Source organism: Pteropus medius, unplaced genomic scaffold (assembly GCF_902729225.1).
Source record: "Pteropus medius unplaced genomic scaffold, Ma_sr-lr_union100, whole genome shotgun sequence".
Lineage (NCBI taxonomy): Eukaryota > Metazoa > Chordata > Mammalia > Chiroptera > Pteropodidae > Pteropus > Pteropus medius.
In genome coordinates, this window is record NW_024346667.1 from 21,918,967 (window position 1) to 21,927,832 (window position 8,866).

Sequence of the window (8,866 nt, forward strand, 5' to 3'; positions counted from 1 at the left end):
TGAGTTTTTGTAAAAATTTTATATGATTTATCTGATCTTCTTGAAAGTCAAGCTTTTAGCCCACTTTTTAAAATTAGACTTTTTGGTGATTTTTATTTATTTTTATTTATTTATTCATTTTTTAGGCAAGGCAGCCCTTGTTTGCCCTCACAAATTGCAAGGACCTTGTCAGCTTACAATCCTTATTTTTTAAAATTTTTTATGCCTACAGCACCTGGTCTTCTTAGGTGGTCTCCCATCCAAGTACTAACCAGGCCTTACCCTGCTTAGCTTCCAAGATCAGACGGGATCGGGCTTGTTCAGGGTGGCATGGTGATTTTTATTAATTGAGATGCTTAACAGAGAGTTTGGCTACTCAGATCCCAGTGTGCTCTCATAACTAAGAGCACTGTATCCACGGCCATGTCCATGGACCAAATTGGCCTGTATTTTCTTCTCACCATAAATTCCAGCTAGCTGCATCTTTTTTTCTCTGAGAATATTCTTACTTATCAAGCCACAAAGCAAAGTTTAGGCATAAATAGTACAAAACCAAAGCAATGCATTTTCTGATGATTCAGATTGTGATGATTTCCTTCCACAATTCTAGCTCATCTAAATGCATAGACTTACTTTAATATACTGCACAACTCTCTATTTTGTTTGTTTTTTATTGTTTTGGCAATCATAAGGGAGGGAAAATGTATATTTGTAAGTAGCAAAAAATTTTCTAATAAAATGAGAAAAAGTGATAAATACACGGTTTGTGTAGCCAAAATTAAAGAAATAGTAAAAATAAATGATTTTGTTACGTATTCCAATATTATGGTATTCCTCACTTCTTTGACATTCTATAATGATCTGCAGTAGTGCCTGGACTTCAAACTTCTTCCGTAGTAGAACATTTATCTATATAAAATAATATGGAGTTTATTAAGAACATAATACACTGAAAAGTGCTGGATACACAGATTCAGTTTATTAAATATTTAATGGTTAATACAGTTTTGTGTGTATGAAGTAAATGACACAAGTGATATTTTTCATCACTACAAACTTCAGTCTTCCTCACACAGTTCATCAGACATTTGTAGTTTTCTTCATCTAGGTCTCGTACATATTTTGTTAGAATTACATCTAAGTATTTCATTTTGTGGGTGCTAATGTACATGGAACTGCACTTTTAATTTCAAATTCTTTTTCTACTCCTGCTCAAAACCCCTGTAAGCTGTGTACAGTTTCATGGCATTGCCCCCAACTGAAATGCTGGTGCCTTTGTCAAGAGAATGATATTGGTGTACTCCTCATGCGAATCATCATTTTAATGTTCAGTTGAGTTGGGTTCTGCTCAGAAGTAGGTGAGAAGAACAACCTCTGTTAGCACTTCGCCCCCACACTACTGTGTGCATGCCCCCACACACACACACACACACACACACACACAAAGAACAACTTCAGACTTTCACAAATATCTCTGCCACTACTTTTTAAAGGGTCAAGGGAAGACCAAACGCTTTCCAAATAATTTATTCTTCTCTTCTCCCTTCCTTCCTCCTGGTTTCCTTAATTACCTACCCATAACTCAACATTATCAAGTTCTAACTTTCCTTCTTCATCTTCAGTCACAAAATACCTTCTTCCATGCATGGAATAGGAGACAAACCCACTTCTAGGACACTAGAGTGCTGGAGAATATATGTACATGCAAGGACACATTAGTGGTGAGGGCAGTGCTAACTGAGTGATTTTTTTATCTAATTCAATACCAAATAGATAAAACTGCCTGTTACACTACAGGTCAATATGATAAATCAATAAGAAGAGACACAGTTATTACCTGGAAAATAATATATTTGCTGTGTTATATTAAAAGTTATATTTGGGACTGGGGACTAAATGGAGAGAATACCATTCATAGAACCATACAAACCTCAATATTATCGATAAGCAAATATTAATTTTCCTAATCAAGACAGAATGCAGAATGATCGTGGATGGATGATAAAGTTGATTTAGAGTTCTTTCACTGATTTAATTAACATTAACCTTAATTATTTTCTAAGAACTCATATCCCTCACAGTAATATTGTTTTGTGTTTTCCATTTATTATAGTATCTTTCGGACTAAGATAAAATAAAATTTATTTATTATTGGACTCACACAGAACTGAGTGAGTCCAATAATATGAGATATGGCATTTATCATTTCATCTTAGAAATCAGTTACAATAAGCTTTACTTAGATGCCAAAGCTAAAACCAACAGAATTTATGATGTGCCTTGTGTCAGTCCATTAATAAATAAAGGGAGACAGTGTAGAGGTCTCAGCTGGGAGCACTCACTGCTCAAGCACACTCCCTTCCTTCCTGACACTGGCAGAGACCTCTCCCTACACCACACCACCTTCCCTGGTTCCTTCCCCACCTTCCAATGCTCGACACACCCACCAGATGGAAAAAAAGGAGAGAGAACTAGATGAGAACGAAGCCCCTTCAGGCCCCTATAGATAATTCCATTTGGTCCTAAGTTAAAACTAAGTTATTAAGAATTAACCGTTCACACATTTTATGGTGGACTTGATCCTATACACAGCAACCAACATGCTCTTGTGAGGCAAACTGCATGACAAAGTGTTTAAGCACAACATTTTGCGGTTTATCCGCCAAATTCTGCTAATTGTCCTAGGAGAGAGAGCCTCTGTCCCTCAAACCCTTTCAAATACATCCTCTATTTAATTTCTTTGAAGTAGTTTCTTTTAAGACTGTCTTCTCTGTTCTGCGTCAGCTAAAAGTTTTAGTTTCTTCAGATCTCTTGCTTCAATGGACAAGAGTTAAATGAAAATTTAGAGATGTTAATATTTTTTATAAATATATAAGCAAAGAAACATGATTTTATTTTTTAAAAGAGATAGATAATTGCAACTCAGCTTAATTGAGAATTTTTTTTGCTTGAGTTATCCATATAATTGATTTAACTCTAGTTTCTGCTTCAATTAGTAAGTACGAATGCTTAATGACAAAAATTATAACAAAAAAAATTTTAAATATATTAAATTTCACTTTATCTTTTTGAAGTTAGGAAACAATTATTAACCTGAACATTTTATAACAAGTAGAAATAACGTTCTCCCTTCCAAATCTGTGTACATTTTGTTCCTGCCAACTGTTTTAAAAGGTTAGGTATTATTTTCAGGATTCATTCTTCTGTGCACAGAAATACACTGTTGATAAAATTCACTTTTAAGGCTATATGGGATTCTCTAAAGATATTTGTTGACAAAGTCAGCCTTTAAAAACATCATCGCCATCTTCCTACTCTTCAACATATATTTTTAAATTTGGTATTTGTAAAACTGGAATTGTTAATATGGCTGAAACTTGAACAAATATAATAATTATTACTGTAATTTGTTTTCATAATTGATGATGAAAAGAGTTTCAACACTGGATCTGCAAATTTGAATAATATATTTTATAAGTAAGTGATAATATCTGGATTTCAAATCAATTTTTCCTTCAATTGTGTGAATATTTTTTAAAAAGCTTTGTTTTGGGTTGAACTAACTAGATGATTGTCTTAATATTCCATGTTGCTTATATAACATGTTGCTCATATCTGTGAAAGTAGTCGATTTTTATAAAAATCCAAACAATATAGTTAATCCAAATAGATAGCAAACTGGTTCTAAATATAAACAATAAGAAAATAATACATATGGATTGAACTACCCACGGGAATTGTTTGATTAAAATGTCATTTTTAAATAAATGTAGATATAATAGCTCAATTCATAAATGTTATTAGACAACTGGATTATGATATAGAATAAAATTTCATGAGAAAATATTAATTTTTACATATATATATACACAAAAATAGAGGAAAACTAAGAGAAAGTTGGATAAAACAATGGAAATATGGACAAAATGCATAAACAGGAAATTTCTACAGTATTACTTACGAATAGTCAGTAAACATATTAAAGTATATTCGAGGTGTCTAGTGAAAACAAATGCAAATTTAAAATGTTCTCTCTTTGCTTACAGGTTCTTAGGTTAGAATAAATGATAATGCCCAGTGCTGAACAGGTGCTCGCATGTCATGTTGATAGGCTACTTACATTTTTCTGAAGGTCATTAGGTAATATGTATCCAAACACTGCACATATATTCCCTATGATAGAATAATCCCACTTGGAGATTACTTACCCTAAGGAAGTAATTATACACTTCCCCACAATTTAGATAAATTGCTCAGTATTGGTTAATATGTCTATTTCTTAAGATGTTTTTCAATTTTTTTTTAAATGAAGAAAACATTTTGAAATGTAGTACATATACTGATCATACAGAATAGTCACAAGGCTGAAGAATATAGAACATATTCAGATAAATAGAATGAACTATCTTAGAAATTATTGGAATTTGGCTGATTATACTTTGGGCCTTAGTTAAATTTTTAAAATCTAATGTGTGTTTTGTTTTTGTTTTTGTTGTTGTTGTTGTTGTTGTTTTACAGGAGCCTGATGTTTATATGGAAAGAAATTATTTACAATGCATGGTATTTTAAATACTCAATCTCTTTTTCACCATATAGTATTCCATTTTTGAATAATTTAGACTACTACTCTTTTTTTTAGTACCTTTATATGAGGTTACATATAACGTATAGTATGCATTCTAATTGTTATCTTTTTAGAAGCAAAAATAAAGTAAGGGGAAGATAAAAAATATTAGAATAGTGTTTTTCCCCAAGAGGAGGTAGGATGGTAGTGATAGTAGATAGAAACAGAAAAGGTAGAGAGATTATAAAGATATAAATAGATTCAACAAAGATGGTAATATCTAATTATTAAGCTTATTGGTAGGTTCATGCATGTTCATTGTATTATTTTGCTTCGTAGCTTACATACATATTACATGCATTTTAACATATCTAACATTATAAATACAAATTTTAAAAAGATAATTCTATAAATATTACCTTCTCTATTTAGGAAAATACCTAAGAACTAATTCTTTGCAATACTATTTAGTAATATTTCAAATTACAATGGTAATTAAAATAATCAGAACAAAATCAAACAACTGCAATAGCTAAATGTGCATAAACTTGCTAAAATACATTCTAAGTTTACCTAAATGGATTAACAGTGGCCCAATAATAATAAGTCAAAAAGAGCATTTTTAAAATCCTATAGGATATTATATAATTGGCACAGTAAATGATATTCTTGAATTCTTCAAGTGGAAAGAATTTAGCATAATTGAGTACTAGTTAGGATAATGTCATCAAAACGTCTTATTTGTTCAACTGCTAATTAGCAAGAATATCCATTTTAGCTGGGATCTTTGCCCCCCAGAATAACAAGGATGGATCTAGGAATAGGTTCCAATTTTTGCAAGGACTTTAAAAGTGATTAACTCCAGCTCACCATCAAGTATCTGATTCAGTTCACCCCCGCAAAGAGGTCAACTTCATACTTTTACTCCCTGAAAAGACCATTTCGTTATAGTTGGATCTATTTAAAGTTCTTTGATTTAAAGTCTATGAAGACCTTTTTGGTTTAATCACCTGTACATTCTTTTCCATTTTTGCAACTTTCATGAGATATATATTTCACCTTCCTTAGACTGTGAGTAAAAAAGAAATTGAGACCATATTTCATTCTGAACTATTATTTATTTTTTTAAGTGGCCCAGCGTTTTGCTTTCTGTCTGCTCCAAATATATAAAACAGCTCCCTCTTTTCCATTCTCTCTGGCTTTCTCGCCTGTCACCAGGATGCTACCTTGAGAGCTAACAACACTGAAGACCTTGATGTGCTGGCACACTTCTCTATCAATTCTAAAGTTGAGAAAGTTTTCTCTCCTAATTCTGCATAAACTCAGTTATGATTTTTATCATTTCTGCAAGTTTGAAAAGATAAAAGTATATAAGACATACTCTACAATATACAAAGTGAGAGTAGCAGGCTCACTTGACCTAAAAATCTATAGTCCTGATGACTGGGGTACATATTCTCCTAGGTCATAGTAGAAATGGCCAAGGATGAAGCTATATTCCTATCTCAGAGACATTGTAGAAAATGACCCAGAACTCACACTTAACTATAAAAAAGATAATCCTAAAATTTCTAAAATTCATTTGTTAAAGAATTTCCCTAGGTCATTTTCATTGCTAAGAAGTATAAGGATCTTTCTGGAAAAAAAAAAAAAGAAACAAGAATAAGCCTCTATCAAAGGGGAACAAGTAGGCTAAGAGCCGATGGAGAGGAAACATAAATCATGGAATCCATCGTAGGGCTGATTGTATTATCTCTACCCCTGGCAGCAAGTATATGAAAATGCAGAAATCCTATTCTTTAATAGTAATATTGCTGACTTATCCTCTTTACCTCATTTTATACCTTTATTACATAAAGTGATAGAATCACTGGTGTTGTAAATGTTATGATTGAAAATGCTCTTAGGCAGCCACAATCTTTACCTGAAAACAAGAAAATTAGAGCCCAGAGAGATATAGGTGTTTGCCCAAACCACACAGTACCATAGGCTCTTGGCTCTCAGGCATTTGTTCTTTGCACTAATAACTCACTTTTAATCCTTTAGGTTTACAATGCTCAAAAGCTCACGAAGAACTTTCTAATTTATCTTCTTAATTTTATACACAGTAGTTATTATAAGAATATATGGTTATTATATTTGTGCACATTTCTTTATTTGTAGAAATGGTGAAAGATTGCCCCTACAATGTGTAACACATTTTGTCAAGATAAAACAGTATTCCTGCCCATCCTACTAAGCGAGCCGCTTGACGGTGATAATGTGACTGCAGAAATAAGCGAATCGGTCTTTATATAATCATAGCCACTTTGTAAGCTAGAAAATTGTTTTGAAGTTTAGAACTCCCCTTTGAATAGTGATGCCATCTAGGCTAGTGAAGATTAAATTGCAGCATTAAAATCTGTAAATGGTTTCAAGTCCTTGGAGGCTGACCTACAGACTGTCAGTTACAGATGGGTATAGCTATCTTTACTATACCCTGAAGACCTTAATGAAAATGTAATGATTTGAAGAGCATTAAAATACTTTTATTTAAAAAAAAAAAAAACATTGAGGTCACTTTCTTATTCTATTTCCACCCCCAACCCTCTTTCTTTCTGTAAGAATTATATGGACTGCAGTGGAAATAGACAAATATATTCATCCAAGATATTGTACAATATTTTTAAATGCTTAGCCTTTTCGATTTCTTTGATATAAACTACATCGAAAATATACTTTTAAAGATAGCAAGCACATTTATAAAAGGATATATTGTTCAATTTTTGCACATAGTTTCTATATTGAGTGAGGCATTGTCTGTGTCGTAGTTAACCTACTAGGTATGTTCTATTCCATCTGTCTCTGTCCTGCTCTAAGAATGTTACAGTAATGTCCGCGCCCTTCAGCTGCTAAGCCTCTGCTCAATGTGGCTCAAACAGAGGAAGAATTTACAAGTGGTTTCTTTAAACTCTCTTTTCCTATGTAGGTTAACTTTGAAATGACCTAGATATCATAGAGTGGTGCTTATGTATTTTAATTTCCTATAGATATCTCAACAGAGCCAACAATTTCTGTCTTTCACAGTCATGATGAGAATAGGATGGTAGGATGATGTTTTTATGAGACAACAGGTCGTTTTTGCTGCTGTTAACAAACCTAACACTGAATGTGCCACAAGGAATATTTTAAATACTCTAAGCCCCACACCACTGTAACACCAGATGAATCTGAACTAAGGGGCTGATGTTATTCCATTCAGAGAGAACCCTTAAAGCAAAAAAATCTTGAGCTATCTTGAAATATAGGATGTTATTTTCAATAAAATTAGTTGAAATCTGTAAGGTTGTTTTCTCTAAAATTCCCATCATATCTCTTTTCTCGTACTTAGGAAAATCTTACTTACCAGTACTTTGAAAATTAAAGGAAAAGAAGCATATTTTAAAAGACAGAAAAAGATTAAACTCACATATGAAACATATTTCCCATGTTTCAGTCACACCTTCAAGTACAGTTTCTATGTACACAGAAATCACTGAATAAATACCCCCAGCTTTGACTTTTCCCTCAAGTTTCTAAGCTATGTATCTATTAGACACTACAAAATCTTCTTCCTTCTACTGTCCCAAACCTACTTCTCTTTACCAAACAAGATGTTTAATTCAAATGTCTGATTCTGTCAACAGCATTACTATTTTCCAGGTTATCCAAGATTAAATTTTGAGGTTTACCTTTCCTCTCCTTGTCAAACAAACTCTCTCCATCCTAACATCTAATTTCCCAGATCTTTTCAAGTTACTTTTAAACCTTATATCCATTCTTTCTTGCATTCCCAGCAATGCAACAATCTTGATAACATTTCCAAATAGTTACACATAGCATTTTCTTACCAGCTGATCCTTCCAACAACACAGCTTTGAGAGGAAATATTAGAAAACCTTCATTGCCAAACCAGGCGTGCCACAGAATTTTTTAACAAATATTTATGAGATGATCTCAGTTTCTCTTAATGGTAATACAGGCATGCTGTGCCTGAGTTTTAAAGGACAACTTGCAATGCTGTAACACACCAAAACGTGATGTTATAGCTTTGTTTTTGACTTCCCCTTATCCAGAGATCCCTCTACTCATACTCAGCTCCCCGACACAAATCTGTCAAAATTCTACCCAACATAAAGACCAAGCTCAAGTGCCTCTTTCTAACATGAAACTATCAGTTTTGCAGATGAAAGTAAATTCGACTTCCTTCGACTTTAAAGCAGTTATTTTTTTCCTCCACTTTCCTAGAAAACTTATTTGAATCTGTTTGTTATACCTCTTGGTACAGATATTAGCATCATTATC

The 8,866-nt window shown here is 32.9% G+C and overlaps 1 long non-coding RNA gene and 1 pseudogene across 1 annotated transcript in view; both read right to left on the reverse strand.

The window, feature by feature from the left end:
- Positions 1-202: 202 nt before the first annotated feature.
- LOC120613628 (uncharacterized) lies at positions 203-321 on the reverse strand (annotated as a pseudogene).
- Positions 322-1,237: 916 nt separating this feature from the next.
- The window catches only part of LOC120613448 (uncharacterized), a 24,818-nt gene continuing 17,189 nt past the window's right edge, over positions 1,238-8,866 (reverse strand). The window contains exon 3 of the long non-coding RNA XR_005655709.1: positions 1,238-1,362. This is a non-coding gene — a long non-coding RNA (uncharacterized LOC120613448). The remainder of the gene's footprint in view (positions 1,363-8,866) is intronic.